The sequence below is a fragment of the Meles meles genome, chromosome 16 (genome assembly GCF_922984935.1).
Source record: "Meles meles chromosome 16, mMelMel3.1 paternal haplotype, whole genome shotgun sequence".
Lineage (NCBI taxonomy): Eukaryota > Metazoa > Chordata > Mammalia > Carnivora > Mustelidae > Meles > Meles meles.
Window position 1 is genome coordinate 48,316,671 of NC_060081.1, and position 18,998 is coordinate 48,335,668.

Consider the following 18,998-nt stretch of genomic DNA (forward strand, 5'->3'; position numbering starts at 1 on the left):
CCACAGTAATGTAGCAGATAAAACAGATTCAGGGAAAACAGCAAGAGAAAGTGATAAATCATATGAGGAAAAGAGATGATCACAGTAACTTACTAGTCATTAGCATTAAAGCATGTGAGTACATAACATCAGAACATATACTGAAAAACTGGTCAAATACAAAGAAATTTGACAAAGTCACAAACATATTAGGAGACAATGAATGAGTCTCAGAAATTAATGGAATGAGACAAAAATGTAAGAATACTGAAGATCAGAATACCACACTTACTAGTTTAACCAAAACAATTTAGATGACTTAATTTAAATATATTACTGAATTTAAACACGCCCCTGCCTTTCTTTACATATATATATACACATATGCAAATATAGAATATTGACTCTTGAATAGATAATATATTATTATTGTGTATTTTCTTCACTCCCTCTTGGTCTTCAAGCTACCCCACACACATATAATAATCTCAGAGTCAGTTCATAATTAGGCCGTAGAGGAAACCTCTGTCTTTCCAAAAGTCAGAGTTTAAGGTGACCATGCTAATTGGCGAAAATTAGGCCAAATTAGAAATTGATGAGAGAGTGAATAAAATCTATATGCACATAAATTAAACATAAACCTACACAGACTTCTAAATAATTCTTCAGTAAAACAGAATAGTCAAAGAAAAAATTATAAACTTCTTAGAAATGAAAGGTGGGGGCATTATATATCAAAACCTAGTTAAAAACCTAAAACCTAGGTAAGTAATATAGAGCCAAAAGTTGTTTTAAGATGCTCAGTAAAAGTTAATTGCTTTCTGAATATTCACATATTAGATAAACATTTGTCGACTGTTGGGGAGAGAGAGATTGGGAAGGAAGAGGATGAGGAAGACGTATAAATTCACAACATGCGTGATGATAAGGGGGTGTAATTGCAAAGAGAAGAAAAACACGTGACAGAATAGTTCGTGTAACCTGAACCAAAATATCTGAACGCCTAAATAAAGTGGATGAGTTTTTCAAAGTTAAAATAAATTTAACTCAAAAAAGGAGAATACATAAAACTGAACCTTGGAAGAAACTGAAAAATAATAAAAGATTAAACCCGCAGGGGTCTATCGGTGAGTTCTACAAATGTTCAAGGAAAAGGTAAATCCTACTTACCTAACATTTTTCCAGGACATAGGAAAAGTAAGTTACTCCCTGACTCATTCCACAAGCCCCATGATCAGGTCCTGACAAGGATACCATAAGGTACGTCAACAAAACATCAACCGACCCTAGAGTTCAATCCTCACAGAGCAAAAATTCTAGCTGAAAGATGAACTGATCTATCCCAGAGAGTGGCTAAAAGAAGAATTCTGGATGTTTCATCACTGAAAGCAGATCCTTGTGATTTACTACCTAAAGGGATAAGGAGAAAAGTCTAGTACACGCATATCCCGGCATGCCGTACAATAGGAACTCAACCTGAATGTCAAAGGTCTCTAACACACACCATTAAACAAAACCCGGAAGCCACAGAATGATATGCTCTATGAAAGGTGTGATACCATTTACCTAAATACACAGCTACAGAATAAGACCAGTCTAATACCTAATACCATCGATGTAAATACACAGACACGAGATAAACCCATGTACTTCTCTAGGCACATTTATGTGTATATAGATAAAGTATTAAAACATTTGGAAATTTGTGGGTCACCTGGGTGGCTCAGTTGGTTAAGCACTGGAACTCATGATTTTGGCTCAGGTCATGATCTCAGGGTCAGGAGACTGAGCCCCATGTTGGGCTCTGTGCTGCTCTGTGGGCTCCGTGCATGGAGCCTGCTTGGGATTCTCGCTCTCCCTCAGCACCTCCTCCACTCACACAATCATACTCATTCTCTCACCCCTGCCCCCCCCAAAAAGGAAATTTATCTACCTCTGGGAAGGAAATAAAAATTGGAGCTGAAAATCAAGGTATTTTTAGTGTTATCTTTGCAATGCACTTTTTTTTAAAAGAAGATTTTTATTTATTTGACACAGAGAGATCAAACAAGGAGGCAGAGAGGCAGGCAGAGAGAGGGGGAAAGCAGGCTCGTTGCTGAGCAGAGAGTCCGATGCGGGGCTCGATCCTGGGACCCTGGGATCATGACCTGAGCCGAAGGCAGAGGTCTGAGCCACCCAGGCGCACCTGCACGTTTTTATTATAGGAATATATTCTCCCATTTATGTGCTGCTTGTGTAAATAGAAAAGAATGCAAATTTCAAAGAGGAACAGAAAAGCTGAAATCCTACAGATAGGCAGATGTGTGATTCTTTAGTCCCAAATAATTTAGAAATATTTTTTTTAAGAGTTTATTTATTTGACAGAGAGAGATCACAAGTAGGCAGAGAGAGATGGGGAAGCAGCTCCCTGCTGAGCAGAGAGCCCGATGTGGGGCTCAATCCCAGGACCCTGGGGCCATGACCTGAGCAGAAGGCAGAGGCTTAACCCACTGAGCCACTCAGGTGCCCCAGACCTAAACAATTTAAAACAGCAGCAGAAGAAGTAGTAAGTCATGGCTCTTTGAAGGAGGAACAACTCTATTACTCACTACTGACCAGACTAAAAGCAGGTGAGAGCAGAAAGGGTATTCTAACCAGGGCAGCTGAGGTTGGTCATCACCAAGGCTTCCCATGGAAAGCCAAGATGAGCCAGGCAGCAAACAGTGTGAGACGAGAGAGGAGCTTCTTCCCAGTCCATGTCTCTGCATCCCCAATAATGACTGTAATTGGGTCTCTCTTCCTAATTCTCTCCACTCTTATTGGTTTGTTGTTTTCTGTGTCTTTCCAGGTCTTTTTCTTGGTGTCTATATTGGAGAGACAGACACATATACACAGCCCCTTCACCCAAGGTGGGTTAGAAGCCAGCTTCTGGTACAGTGCTGTGTATTCATGCTTTCTATGCCATGAAACAGATCTGCAGAGCAAAATAGACCCGAAGACCCCCTCAGGCTGTCACAGATGTGTTATTCAGTGATCTGTAATGGGAATAACCAACTACAGGGAGCTAAGTGATAGAACTGAAGACAGATGAGAGAGCGACATGGTGCCCTCCCCGGTTGACCAGACATCAGAAACCAGAAGGCAAAACACCTCTCCCTTTCAGAACTTTGTGTTCTATGATCTTTTCATTCCTGCCAACCATACCTTTTAATATTTCCCTTTGGTTTTCTTAAAAAAAAAAAAAAACCAGCAACCACGGGCTACTGATATGAAATGTTGGTATTGAAAATGAAAAGAAAGCTTCTATCAACTTGCATCATCTGTCATTGGTTTAACTGGTTCTCCCAGAATCTTTCCAGGGAAAGGACACACAACGGAGTCCCCAGTACATGATGTTTCTTAGATTTCACTACTATCTTTACCATTAAAATATTCACCTCTACCTTGGGTACAAATTTCATCACAATGGTCTCATTATGGGAAGGATTTTGGCAGGAGCTAATGGAAGGAGGGAACTCTTGGCCTCAATATCTAATGAGATCTGTAGCAGAGGTCGTAGCCCATTGCATGGCTTATTGTTTCCGAGCTCTGGGGTTCTGAACGATGTAAGAGGCATTTGCACAAACTGACACTGAAGTATCCTGAGTCGCCTCAACCTTGAACTGGTACGGGGGGGCTATTCTTTGCACTGCCCCCAAAATAAGTTCTTGGGTTCGGCATTAGGAGCAGCGGCTGGCTTATTTTATGTAGATGGTACAACCGTGACCTACAGACTCAAAAACCACAGCCCAGCCTTCACAGCTGTTTGATCCAGGTAATTGATTTTAAAATGGGAACAAAGGAAGGAACATGTCTCAGTCCAACCGACTCCAGAGAAAATTAAAGAGACAGTTACTTATTTTAAAAGGTAGGGAGGGGGGTAATGGTCACTCTATGACTGTGCCCTTTCTACAATCATCTCAAAGCTCCACCTACCAGCTAACTGATTTAAAAAAAAAAAATGCTTTCCTTGTACCATGAGAAAGCCTCCTTTTCTCAAATTCTCTGATTGGCCTTCTACAGCCTCTCTTACACAAGAATCTGCAAAGTTTGACTGCCTCCTTCATCTCCATAGAGCACCACCTCTCCCTACAGAGTCCACAGGAAAGGGTCCTCCTCCTCCTTGAGGGACACAGGAAGTGAGGGAGAATTTACACAAAGAATGGATATATAACTTGGCACCTTTTCCAGAGTAAACACTGAAGTGAACAGCTACTGGAGGGAGGCCAGTGGGCTTTTAAATAGTCTCATTGTTCCTCAATTCTTATGCAACTGGAACGGATTAGCTATCCCACTGGTGGCAGAGGAAACACACCCTGGACTGCAGAGCTTGGCAGAGAGGGGACGAGAAAGGAAGGGAGCCCTAGAAGGCCTTGCTTCATAGCAAGTGGCAAAAAGCTCCTTCTGAAGATGATGAGAAACTGAAAGTGTTGGTATAAGGTCATCAAAGGAGCCCAGGCTGGCTAATGGGGACCAAATATCAAATTGTTCAAGTAAGACATGCACACTACACATGAAGTTGGACTTCCATCCATTCATTCGCTCGAGTGAGGAGAAACTGAGGAAGAACAGCTTTTTATTTGACTATGCTGCCCTGCATCTTTAAAATCTGCTGTCTTTTCTCCCTGGCTGGACCTACCTTCAAGGCCTATAGAATTACAAGGCCACGTACCCTGGATACGCTGAATCAATTATGGAGTCAACTCTGCCCATCCCCCACCACCTCCACCGACATTTGGGTCAAAACACTGGTAAACATTTTTTGTTTCTGGACCCATGCCTCATATTCTGGTAAAGAGTGAACAGGCAGGAGTACGTGAAATCAGGTATTCTTAAGGTCCTGGGTATGGTAAGCTGGATAATGGCCCCCCATAAAGATACCCACATCCTAATCTCTGAAATCTGAGTTTTAACCTTACATGGAAAAAGAGGGCTTTGTAGATGTGATTAAAGTAAGGATCTCGAGATGGGGAGATTATCTTGGATTATCCAAGTAGGCCCTAAGTGCAATCATCCTAAGTATCCTCGCAAAAGGGAGGCAGAAGGAGATTCGACACAGACAGAAGATGACAAAGCAATGTGACCAGAGAGGCAGAGACTGGAGCGATGCTGCCAAAAGCCAAGGAGTGCTGGCAGCCACAAGTCATTGAACGGAGTCAAGGGATGGAATCTCCCCCCTCACCTGGAGGGAGATGGCCCCACAAACACCTTCATGTCAAACTTCTGGCTTCTAGAACTGAGAGAGAATAAATTTCTATTGTTTTTCAGCCACAAGTTTGGGGTAATTTTTTTTTAATAGCCTGAGAAAACAAAGATATTTCTACAGTATAGTATACACAGACCCCATGATGAGAATAACTAAGGTTGTTATCCAGAATAGAAGGCTGGGATAAAATCTCCACCGACTTAACGTGAATTAGTTGGTTATCAAGCACATTTCAATGTTTTGCTCTTCAATCTTTAAATAAGATACCACTATATTTCTAAAAACTGATGGACATCTACGTTGGATCACCCCGAGCTTTGAATAAATGACTGCCCTTCAAGGGAGAACCTACTTTGACACTGATATATTACATCATTAATGAAAATTTCTCCCATTTGCTAAAAATACCTTCTTTTTCATCAAGCCATTAAATAGCCTTTTCCAAAAGCACATATAAATTGTGCAGGATTACAACAATGATAACAGGCAATGCTACTGAGGGTTAGGAGTAACGGCATTCTTGTACAGTTTGGTGAAAAGGAATTTTGTAGTGCATTTCTATAGCCTTGAAGTGTCCATACTCCAATCTAGTAATTCTACCAGTGAGACTTATTCTCCATCAATGCACACAAAATCTATGGACAAAGACACTGTCGTGCTACTTCTGGCGGAAAAATGCTTCTTTATATGATCATTGCTAAGCAACTGATTAAATATACTACAGTATTTAAATATTTTGTGCTCATCAAAAATATGCTTTCAATGATTATTTGAATAACAGCAAATTTAGAAGAGCTTCTAAAAATAGTCTTAATGCCCCTCAAACAAATACAAATGCTCTCAATATATTAGTCAGCAAGTAAAAAAGCTGGTTATTAAGCTGTATCCAAGAAGGATCCAAATTATTATTTATTATATACATATTGCTTACACACACATTTTTTTTTTAACAAGAGAAGAGTTAAAAAACACTAAAACACAATATAAACAAGTAGTATATCTTGGTGGCAGAATTTTAGATGATATTTTAATACTTTGTGTGTTTTAAAATATTTATAGTGACTCTAATTTTTATAAAATCAGGAAAAAATGTCCTCTAAAAACATTAAAAATCTTATTTTTTTTCCATACAAAGTTTTTAAATAATGTCCATGTTTTCTGCCACAACTCCTAGCAAGTACAAAGAGCAGGAAGAAACTAATAAAACTGTAAAATGTTCTTTTCAAGATTTAAAATCCTGACTATACATTGGAAACTTCACACACTGATTATGACTGGTTCCTAGGAAGAGTTACTTAATAATACTGATTAAAACTTGGGTATTAACTCTAAAGCTTCTACTGTACTTCTCCTTGGAAGAAAAACAGATTATGGTCACACTGGATTTAGGCTTTAATGAACTCTGAACTACAAAGAAACTGAAGGCCTCTGCCATGAGAAATCTATAAAATTAACCATAAATACGTAATAAATTTTTTAGCAATAAAGCACCACCTGGTTCAAAATAATTTTCTGGCATTTGTAAAACACATGCACTGAATAGAAATAAAATGAGAACAGCAAACATCTGCTCTTTGTATCCATCTTCCCCTTAACATTAATAAGAGGCAGATATAATGTTCTTAAAGTTTATTATAGAAGATACGGATAAAAATATGATGAATTTACCTTCATGAATTTATTAGGAGATACCTATGACCATATTATTTGGTTTCATTATTTAAGAATTATACAAAACATCTAGAAGATGCTTGGTAATCGGGGATATTTAGGACCAGCTTAATTTGAATATAATGAATGATTACTAAGATATAATTCAGTCTGTAACGACCAGTTTGCAAAGAAATCAGAATATGATAAAGTATATAGTTTTCCAAGGAAGGAACTGGTTTGTTTCAGAAGGCTCGTTGGATATTGGTTGTTTGACTACAACAATTCCCTTGAAAAGGCCATCCGAGTTCACGTGTCAGCACTTCAAGAGCCTCTTAAATTTTGTGAGGGCTGAAGCTGTATTAATAATACCAAAGGCAAGGGAAGCAAGGGCAAAAAGGAACTACTGGGACTTCATCAAGATCAAAAGCTTTCACACAGCAGGAGAAATAGTCAACAAAACCAAAACACAACCAACAGAATGGAAGAAGATATTTGAAAATGACATACCAGATAAAGGTCTAGTATCTAAGATCTATAAAGAACTTATCAAACTCAACACCCAAAGAACAAATAATCCAATCAAGAAATGGGCAGAAGACATGAACAGACATATTTGCAAACATCCAGATGGCCAAGAGACACATGAAAAAGTGCTCCACATCACTCGGCATCAGGGAAATACAAATCAAAACCACAATGAGATACCACCTCACATCAGTCAGAATGGCTAAAATTAACAAGTCAGGAAATAATAGATGTTGGCAATGATGCAGAGAAAGGGGAACCCTCCTACACTGTTGGTGGGAATGCAGGCTGGTATAGCCACTCTGGAAAACAGTATGGAGGTTCCTCAAAAAGTTAAAAACAGAGCTATCCTATGACCCAGCAATCGCACTACTGAGTATTTACCCTAAAGATACAAATGTAGTGATCCAAAGGGCCACATGCACCCAAATGTTTATAGTAGCCAGGTCCATAATAGCCAAACTATGGACAGAACCTAGGTGTCCATGAGCAGATGAATGGATAAAGAAGATGTGATATGTGTGTGTGTGTGTGTGTGTGTGTGTGTGTGTGTGTGTGTGTGTGTACACACAGAAACAATGGAATACTATGGAATACTATGTAGCCATAAAAAAACAAAATCTTGCCATTTGCAACCACATGGTTGGAACTAGAGGGTCTTATGCTTAAGCATAATAAGTCATTTAGAGAAAGACAATTACCATATGATCTCTCTGATATGAGGAATCTGAGAGGCAGGGAGAGGTTCGTGGGGGGAAAGGGAGGGAAAAATGAACAAGATGGGACGGGGGAGGGAGACAAACCATAAGAGATTCTTAGTCTCAGGAAACAAACGGAGGGTTGCTGGGGAAGGGGGAGGGATAGGGTGGCTGGGTTATGGACCTTGGGGAGGGTATGTATGGACTATAGTGAGTGCTGTGAATTGTGTAAGACTGATGATTCACAGACCTGTACCCCTGAAGCAAATAATACATTATATGTTAATTAAAAAAAAAAAAGTAGTTGTCTATGGGACGCCTGGGTGGCTCAGTCGGTTAACCGTCTGCCTTTGGCTCAGGTCATGATCCCAGGGTCCTGGGAAGGAGCCCCGTGGCCTGCTCCATGCTCAGTGGGGAGTCTGCTTCTCCCTCTCCCTTACTCCGCTCGTGTTCTAATAAATGAATAAAAACTTTAAATGAGTTGCTCATAGTATGTTCTTATAATTGTCTGTATTTCTTTGGTGTTAGTTGTGATCTCTCCTCTTTCATTCATGATTTTATACTATGAGCAACTCTACGCCAACAAATTGGCCAATCTGGAAGAAATGGATGCATTCCTAGAGACATATAAACTACCACAACTGAACCAGGAAGAAATAGAAAACCTGAACAGGCCCATAACCAGTAAGGAGATTGAAACAGTCATCAAAAACCTCCAAACAAACAAAAGCCCAGGGCCAGATGGCTTCCCAGGGGAATTCTACCAAACATTTAAAGAAGAACTCATTCCTATTCTCCTGAAACTGTTCCAAAAAATAGAAATGGAAGGAAAACTTCCAAACTCATTCTATGAGGCCAGCATCACCTTGATCCCAAAACCAGACAAGGATCCCACCAAAAAAGAGAACTACAGACCAATATCCTTGATGAACACAGACGCAAAAATTCTCGCCAAAATACTAGCCAATAGGATTCAACAGTACATTAAAAGGATTATTCACCACGATCAAGTGGGATTTATTCCAGGGCTGCAGGGTTGGTTCAACATCCGCAAATCAATCAATGTGATAGAACACATTAATAAAAGAAAGAACAAGAACCATATGATACTCTCAATAGATGCTGAAAAAGCATTTGACAAAGTACAGCATCCCTTCCTGATCAAAACTCTTCAAAGTGTAGGGATAGAGGGCACATACCTCAATATTATCAAAGCCATCTATGAAAAACCCACTGCAAATATCATTCTCAATGGAGAAAAACTGAAAGCTTTTCCATTAAGGTCAGGAACACGGCAGGGATGTCCATTATCACCACTGCTATTCAACATAGTATTAGAAGTCCTAGCCTCAGCAATCAGACAACAAAAAGAAATTAAAGGCATCCAAATTGGTAAAGAAGAAGTCAAACTATCACTCTTCGCAGATGATATGATACTATATGTGGAAAACCCAAAAGACTCCACTCCAAAACTGCTAGAACTTGTACAGGAATTCAGTAAAGTGTCAGGATATAAAATCAATGCACAGAAATCAGTTGCATTTCTGTACACCAACAACAAGACTGAAGAAAGAGAAATTAAGGAGTCAATCCCATTCACAATTGTACCCAAAACTATAAGATACCTAGGAATAAACCTAACCAAAGAGACTAAGAATCTATACACAGAAAATTATAAAGTACTCATGAAAGAAATTGAGGAAGACACAAAAAAATGGAAAAATGTTCCATGCTCCTGGATTGGAAGAATAAATATTGTGAAAATGTCTATGCTACCTAAAGCAATCTACACATTTAATGCAATCCCTATCAAAATACCATCCATTTTTTTCAAAGAAATGGAACAAATAATCCTCAAATTTATATGGAACCAGAAAAGACCTCGAATAGCCAAAGGAATATTGAAGAACAAAGCCAAAGTTGGTGGCATCACAATTCCGGACTTCAAGCTCTATTACAAAGCTGTCATCATCAAGACAGCATGGTACTGGCACAAAAACAGACACATAGACCAGTGGAACAGAATAGAGAGCCCAGAAATCGACCCTCAACTCTATGGTCAACTAATCTTCGACAAAGCAGGAAAGAATGTCCAATGGAAAAAAGACAGCCTCTTCAATAAATGGTGCTGGGAAAATTGGACAGCCACATGCAGAAAAATGAAATTGGACCACTTCCTTACACCACACACGAAAATAGACTCCAAATGGATGAAGGACCTCAATGTGAGAAAGGAATCCATCAAAATCCTTGAGGAGAACGCAGGCAGCAACCTCTTCGACCTCAGCCGCAGCAACATCTTCCTAGGAACAACGGCAAAGGCAAGGGAAGCAAGGGCAAAAATGAACTATTGGGATTTCATCAAGATCAAAAGCTTTTGCACAGCAAAGGAAACAGTTAACAAAACCAAAAGACAGCTGACAGAATGGGAGAAGATATTTGCAAACGACATATCAGATAAAGGGCTAGTATCCAAAATCTATAAGGAACTTAGCAAACTCAACATCCAAAGAACAAACAATCCAATCAAGAAATGGGCAGAGGACATGAACAGACATTTCTGCAAAGAAGACATCCAGATGGCCAACAGACACATGAAAAAGTGCTCCACGTCACTCGGCATCAGGGAAATACAAATCAAAACCACAATGAGATATCACCTCACACCAGTCAGAATGGCTAAAATTAACAAGTCAGGAAATGACAGATGCTGGAGAGGATGTGGAGAAAGGGGAACCCTCCTCCACTGTTGGTGGGAATGCAAGCTGGTCCAACCACTCTGGAAAACAGCATGGAGGTTCCTCAAAATGTTGAAAATAGAACTACCCTATGACCCAGCAATTGCACTACTGGGTATTTACCCTAAAGATACAAACATAGTGATCCGAAGGGGCACGTGTACCCGAATGTTTATAGCAGCAATGTCTACAATAGCCAGACTATGGAAAGAACCTAGATGTCCATCAACAGATGAATGGATCAAGAAGATGTGGTATATATACACAATGGAATACTATGCAGCCATCAAAAGAAATGAAATCTTGCCATTTGCGACGACGTGGATGGAACTAGAGCGTATCATGCTTAGTGAAATAAGTCAATCGGAGAAAGACAACTATCATATGATCTCCCTGATATGAGGACATGGAGAAGCAACATGGGGGGGGAGGGGGATAGGAGAAGAATAAATGAAACAAGATGGGATTGGGAGGGAGACAAACCATAAATGACTCTTAATCTCACAAAACAAACTGGGGGTTGCTGGGGGGAGGTGGGATTGGGAGAGGGGGAGCGGGCTATGGACATTGGGGAGGGGAGGCGAACCATAAGAGACTATGGACTCTGAAAAACAACCTGAGGGTTTTGAAGGGTCAGGGGTGGGAGGTTGGGGGAACAGGTGGTGGGTGATGGGGAGGGCACGTTTTGCATGGAGCACTGGGTGTTGTGCAAAAAGAATGAATACTGTTACGCTGAAAAAATTAATAAAAGGGGGAAAAAAAAAAAAAAAAAAAAAAAAAAAAAAAAAAAAACTTTAAATGAATGAATGAACATAGCTGTCTTTGACTGGGATTCTCTGACCTGATGAGGTCTTGCTACTCATCTCTTCCCGCACAGTTAATTCCCACTGAAGGGCTCTGACAAACCCCCGGCTTTAGGGAGCAATATTGGTGAACGAAGCTGAGAGCAGTGGGGGTGTATCGGCTTACGATGTCCTCTGAGGTGTCGGATTTCTAAATGTCTCATGAGTCCCTGGCTTACCACTATTTTGATCTTCCAGAAATAAAATATATAATTTGCATATTAATGATTTTTAAGTAGTGAATTACAGACATGACTTCTAAAAATAAATTTCTGCTTAATGGGATGCAAGATAAATCGACTTTTAGTATATGAAAATACATAGTACATGGTGGGAACCTGGGGAAAGGAATGCATAAATTAACTTCATGTAACAACAAATCTGTTTCAGCAAGACTTTTTTTTTCATATGATAATTCTGCACAGTAAAGGCATTTTATTTCTTTTGTGCCTCTGAAATAGAGTATTTTTACTGGCTAAAGGGATATAGCAAATGGCAAAAGTTGTTTTATTACTACTGGCTATGTAAGGTAAACAGAGTTAACCCACCAGCCCTGAGGATTAGAACAGTCCTGAGAAAACAATTAGGCAACTTGTAAACAAGGACTGGGCTATTTCTTTTTTCTCCATCTCTCATAATTGGAAGAACTGTCACTATTTTCAAGACCAGAACTATACAGTGGTGTGTACAGTTCACCGGCACAGAAACTTCTCCCTTAGTAGCAGGAATTAGTCACAGGCCACAACATCTGAAGAGAGTTCCTCCCTTCTCATTCCCATAATAAGGGCTCTGATAAGGTCTGGGGAATAGAAAACAAAACTGCACCATGACAGAGGAAGTACATTAAGTACATTTCGATTGAGCTCAAACATAAATAATACAAACCATGGTCTCTCTTTGATCTTGTTCCAGGCTGTTCTTGACTGTGCAGCTAAGACAGCAGTCTGTAGCTTTGTCCTTGGAGAGCCCAAGGTTTCCAGGTTGGGGACTATGAGAATGGGAGCTTGGATGATCTCTCCCTCCGTATTTAGAACATTCTTTGAGCTCCTGATGATAATATCTGGATAGCCCAGGTGGGGACACAAGGCAGGAGCAAGGCAGGAGAACAGGGGAAAAACCAGAGAAGGCTTAAGTCTCGTGGGCTTGCCTAGACTAGTGGTTCTCAAAGTGTGGTACCCAGACAGTAAACATCATCTGGGGGTTGATTACAAATGCAAAATCTCAGGCCTCACACCCCGACCTTCTGAATCAGAAACTCTGGGGTATGGCCCAAAAGTCCATGGTGTGTCCAGCAGGCCCGGTGATTCTGACATCAGGTAAAGTCTGAGAACAAATGCCCTGCATCCAGTCTTGATCACAAAGAAAAAGGTGAAGGGGAGGGGGGGGGAAGGAAGGGAAAAGGATCGTTCAATCTTCATCTATAGGGAGAGAGACCTGCTAGGGATTTGGGACTAAAGCTCAGGTGAGAAATAAGGACAGTTCATTTGTGTAAAATGCACACCTGTTCCGGAAGGCCATGGAAAACCAAGGATACGGAAATTCTGGGTTCTGGTACTTATTTCCCCATCAAAATCAAGAGTAGATACCAAGATGGCCCCAAGTAAATGGGTAATTTCCTTCACAAGTTCTTTCAAGCTTCATCTTTCAGGGTTAAGGCTGAAGAAAACAGCTAAGGGTGACAGATAACTTGAATAAAACAAACAAAGGGTGACATAACCAAAAACCCAACACACCAGCTCTTTAATCTACAATGCAGACAGTGCAGTCACTTACCAAGTAATTTTAAGCACTTCCTCCTCCTGGCCCAGACCTTTAGGGACCCTGGGAACTACAAACTATGAATGCTAATATTTGTCCTTAGAACTCAAAAAACAAAACAAAAAAAAAGGGGGGGGGGACTCAAGATTCACCCAGCAAACTCAATCTTTAAGAAGCTGCAATTAAACCAAACTGCTGAGGAGAAAGACCACATTAAAACATGAGGGTTCTAGAAGAAACGTGCCCTGGGCAGCCATGAAAAACAGCAGCATCCCAAAAGACGCTCAAAAAGGATCACTTTGCCATTTACATTCTTCTTTGGGTTTATCAGACTTGACTCACTGTCCCAAATATACTGAGCCTTTTGCATTTTTCTCTTCCCTTTCTGTTTCCGAACTTCTCTTTTCAGCTTGGTTAATTCTGCTTGTCCTCTAGGGATCTGAAGAAACTTTAGATACCACTCCTGTATTCTCACTTAAACACTCTGAACTTCCCTCTTTGTAGCGCTCACCCTGCTATGTTGTAAGCAGTTGCTGGGTATCTCTGTCTTCACTGTAGGAGGAACTCCGAGAAGACCAGTTTTGTTTGCTCTTACAGATACTCCTTTATCATGATGGGGTTACATCCCCATAAACCCCCCATAAGTTGAAAATATCCTAAGTGGAAAATGCATTTCATATTGGCCATCTACTAAATGTCATCTACTCTAGCCTACCTTAAGCCTGCTCAGAACACTTAACATTAGCTGCATTTGGGAAAATCAGCTAACATAAACCTCTCTGATAATAAAGCGCTGACTCTGACCTGTGATTTATTTCACTAAAAGTGAAAACCAGAACGTTGTACGAGTACAGAATGGTTCCGAGCGTATCAGTTGTTTACCCCCTGGGGTGGTGTGGTTGCCTGGAAGCTGTGGCTCATGCCGTGGCCCAGAAGCACAAGAGAGCACTATACTGCACAGCACCAACCCTGGGAAAAGAGCAAAATTCAAAATGTGTAGTGCAGTTTCTACTAAATGTGTTTCATTTTCACACCGCTGTAAAGTAGAAAAATCGTAAGTTGAACCATCCTAAGTTGGGGACGATCTGTATAAGGTGAGGGCACTCAGTAAATATAGGATGAATGAAAGACTGTTCTATGGAAGAACTCCCAACCAAGACTAAGAGCAGCCAAGAACAATAAGTTCTTCCCCTGTTACCCAAATGCACGTCAGTCCCATGTTTGTGGACACCTGCCCTTCCTTCCAAGATCCCGAAATGCTGTTCCCTGACTCTTGCTCCCAATTCATACCCTGCTGTCCCCCGGACCCCCCTTGGTGCCTGGCTGGAACTCAGCTGTGGAATGAGTTTGCACTCCTCACCTGGTTCTGCAGCTGGTTGGTCCTATGATTCACTTCTTGGCTGACTGTACATCCCAACCCCTACCTCCACTGGGTCCCACCCTGGAGCTTGGACCTCTGACCACTGAACCTCCTTGAGGATGACTCAGATTGGCACCTGGGTCCTCAAAGGTAGGAACACACCCTAGACAAGCCCTCATGGGGTGTGTGGTTTTCTTTTCCATAGAAGCTGCCTCTTCAGAGGATGGCAGCAGGCTGCTCCTAAGGTCCTCCTCTCTTCCGCTCAGCCCTCCACACTTTGCCCTTCATTTGCACTTGGACTGGCTCTACCACAATTATCAGGCAAAGCATCACCAACATGAATGTTAGAGGCTTGGTTTAGCTTTAATTATCTGAATATTTCAAAGGAAAGATTTTTATTTTATCTTTGCTTAAATAATCTATCTGAGTGTTGCCTCAGGCATGTGCTTGGGATAAGTTTGATGACTTCAAGACAGGACTTCACAAAAACAGGGGAACTGCTTGGACCTAGGAGCAGGCAAAAATTCAAGGGCTTGAGAAATCCTTTATTTTAAAAACTATTTTCTTATTAAAATAAACACACACAGACAACGGGCTCTTAAATTTAATCAAGATTCCTGATATTTAAGTGTTCTCCAAGCAAATTTATAAATAGGCCTTTGCTATTATTACACAGGAATCATAAGAAGAGGATAAGGAATAAGGCAGTGTATTGGAACGGAGTCCAGACCATAAAAGGAGAAAACACTTTTCCTTAGGTTTTGAGCTAAAAGGTATCCAACTTTAACAGTTTTCTATGTTCATACACACAGAGGTACCATAGGACCCGAAAATAACCTGTGGTCAAAGAGATGTAATCTCAATAAACTCAAATCTCCCACAAATTTAATGATCTCCTTACATGCTCAGAATTTCTCCACTTCCATTCTTGAAATGCCTTAACCAAGGATAGAGATGGAACTCATAGAGATAGTGAGACAAAAAATGACTTGGAATTTGAGGTTTTACAAGGTTTGATTTTTTTTCCCTATTTGTGCCTGTGTTCTTTCTTCCTTGTTTTTTAATGCAATTTTTTTTTAAGATTTTTATTTATTTGTCAGAGAGAGAGTACACACAAGCAGGCAGAGAGGCAGGCAGAGAGAGGAGGAAGCAGGCTCCCTGTCGAGCAAGGAGCCCGATGCGGGACTCGATCCAATGACCCCAGGATCATGACCTGAGCCGAAGGCAGTGGCTTAACCAACTGAGCCACCCAGGCGTCTTACGCAATTTTTATACAATTCGTCCGAAAGGAAAAAGAAGCAAAATCTTTAACCTCAGTTCATTTGTGGAAGAAATGTTATCTTTTCAGGTTTTAAAATTTTTTTCCAGATGTGGCATCATAATGAATCATGATTTCCAATGAGGCAGAGAATTTACTGGGCATTGGTTTACGGAAGCAAGAGGGTACATAAACACTAGGCGGACATACTATGGGGCCCCTGGCTGGCTCAGTCAGTACAGCATGCCACCCTTGATCTCAGCGTCGTGAGTTCAAGTCCTATGATGAGTGTAGAGCTTACTAAAAAAAGAACTAGATATACATATTAGAATACAACCTGTCTTTGACTTTGTCTGATAGACCAGCAGGAGACTGAACATTTCATGTTTTATCATTGTCATTTGCCTAAGAAATACCAGCACCAGTGTTCACACCATTTGAAATAGGTCTTACAATGGACATTAGAAAAGTGAATTACGACGATCCAAATTTTATGGTTAAGTAATTTGGCCACACCCTAAAAAATAGGTCTGACTTTAACTATATATTGCATTGCTTCCGCAATTAATATTAAACTAATAGGACCTGTACAGCCTGCTGGAATGGAAAGGTGGAGGGCAGCCAGAGATGGACGACCTGGTTCCCAGTCCCAGCTTTGTCCCAGCTAGCTGTGGTGTCCTTGAGAAAGACCCTTAATCTTTTGAAGCCTTAGTTTCCTTGTCTGTAAAAATCAGAGACTGAAACAGTCATTTTTTTCTGATCTCTTCCAGCTCTAACTGGTTTGCTTAAACATTACGTGGGCTTCAAATAAATGTAGATATTATTTAAAAACTATATATGCCCTTCTCAAAATAGGTCTTATTTCCTAAAATTAAAGCCACATTCAGATGGCTCCAAGTAAGATTAAAAACAATGCACTACTATTGTGTATTGAGAGCAGCTGACAAGATAATGACACGGTGACATTTCTAGAACAGCTCTTCAGTAGCAAAGCAGACTTTCAAGATGCCAAACGCTTGCCCAATTCTGGTAAGGTCAACAGCCTCCAAATAATTGTTCCTTTCATATGATGTGTGCGTCTACTGGATTATTTTAAAATGTGTTTGCTTCCATTGCTTATATAGAAACTGAAAAACATCCCTCACTCTCACAAAGCCTGGAGGCAATGGGAAGGATATCAGAGGTCAGAGAAGTCGGATGTGAAGCAATTCCCAAGGGTTCATGTCGTATTTTATTTTAGCAAATGTCTCCAGCTTCTAATTCAAGCCATATCAGCAGGCTGGGAAAAAGAGCAAAAAACAGAGCTTCTTGAATGAAATTCCCTGCCTCTTTGTTGGACAAACCCTTGGGTCCCCCGCCACCCACACCCTCCAGGGTCAGCACTAACAAGGAAAAGTGGCTGAAAATCGCTTGGGTTCTTGTGTCTGCAATCAATTATTTTGTTTCTTCAGAGGTAAAGTTTGACCCGGTGTATTTTAAAACGCTACAAGATTTCAGGCAAGTTTCAAAGACACCTGGAAGAAGTCAATGGCCTGACCCCAGGACTAGGAGAATGACATTCTCATTAGGCGAGAGAAGGGAGCTTCCTGAAGTAATGAGGAATGGATGTGGCTCCTGTCACCACTCAGCCCGGAATGCAGGTGCTGGGGGCTAATGCCACTGATCACACAGCTCTCCCAATAAGGGCTCCTGACATTTATGTGATAGTTACATTTTACCCAGTATTTTCACAAACTCGTTTCAAGTTGGAAACCATAACTCTGCTGCCAAATGTGGAAAGCAGGGCTCAGAAGCTTAGACTCCCTCAAATTATAGTAAGAACCAGCACTTAAAGCCTTTTGATTTTAAACTCTCACTGTCTGACCCTGGTCCTCGTGTGGAAAGTTCTTTAAATTCAGTACAACAGTTTTGAAGATATGGCCTCTGACGTCAACGAGGGAAATCGGTCTTTTCTTGGGGTTGTATTCAAGCTGTTTTAATAAAAGGTAATTCAGCCACAAATAAGGGCCGCCTTCATAAAGAAGATGTCTACATTACTATCAACAACCACTTTCTCACTTAAGACTCACCTGACAGAGATCCTGGTTACCCCAGTGTCCAAATGGGGAGGTATTTTATATTATTCAAGAGAAAACTCAATTAAAGTTCCTTTTATTTATTTTTAAATGCTTTTGTAAGTTTCACTTTAGAACAGTCAATGTATCTTTAATTCTTAGTTCTGTTCTCAGAGTCTTCTAAATGTAACAGAAAACTCAGTTTTATCAAAACATCAGGATGGAACCAGTTAGTCCATGACACTCACTGGCCTACGATGCTATTTTGGAATATTTGTGGTGGGCATTTTAACAAAATTAATGTGGCTGCTTATATTTAACTTCGATGAAATCACAAGGGTGAGTAAGCTCTGATATATATTTTTATTTTTCTTCTGCCCTAACTGAAACCAACCCTTGTGACAAAACAAGAAAGGAGACAGAATCCAATTACGGCTATTGTATGAATGAGTTAAATCAGGTTTTGTGGACAAAACGTCTGCTCAAGTTTTAAAGACAGGAATGCTATCATTAAGGGATATTTTGGCCATCTACATTATATGCTCCCATGGCCAATTTTCCTTAAATAAAAAAAAAATAAGCTGTGCTCCATGTCACCATATCCTAACTACTACTTTTCCATGAATGTTTTAAAATACGAAATCTACCTCAAATTCATTGTTCAAAATGACTTTTTGAGAAGGTGGGCCTTTAAGTCTTTAAACTCAATACCCTCATCTTGGTCCTTCTAGAGGTTGGCTTCTAAACCTCTCCAACATTTAAATTTTCTCTTCACCCTATACCCAACTGTTCCTTTTTCCCCATGTGCGTGTTCTCTTTTCTGTCCTCCATCTTGTTTGCTCTAATTCTCCCTCCTGTGGTGATCCTGTGGTATCCCCATTCATTTCTCCTCTCCCGAATTCCAGTCCT

The 18,998-nt window shown here is 40.5% G+C and overlaps 1 protein-coding gene across 12 annotated transcripts in view; it reads right to left on the minus strand.

Annotated features, from left to right (window-relative positions):
* The window catches only part of PLCB4 (phospholipase C beta 4), a 420,401-nt gene that overhangs the window by 160,862 nt on the left and 240,541 nt on the right, over positions 1-18,998 (minus strand). The window contains exon 1 of one of the 12 annotated variants that reach the window (XM_045980892.1): positions 14,222-14,240. The exons of 9 other annotated variants lie outside the window; for them this stretch is intronic. The gene's annotated coding sequence lies outside the window, so the exon portion shown is untranslated. Of the gene's footprint in view, positions 1-1,149; positions 1,272-1,389; positions 1,409-14,221; positions 14,241-18,998 lie in introns of those variants that run through there. 2 more of the 12 variants (XM_045980890.1, XM_045980889.1) reach the window with 2 other exon arrangements.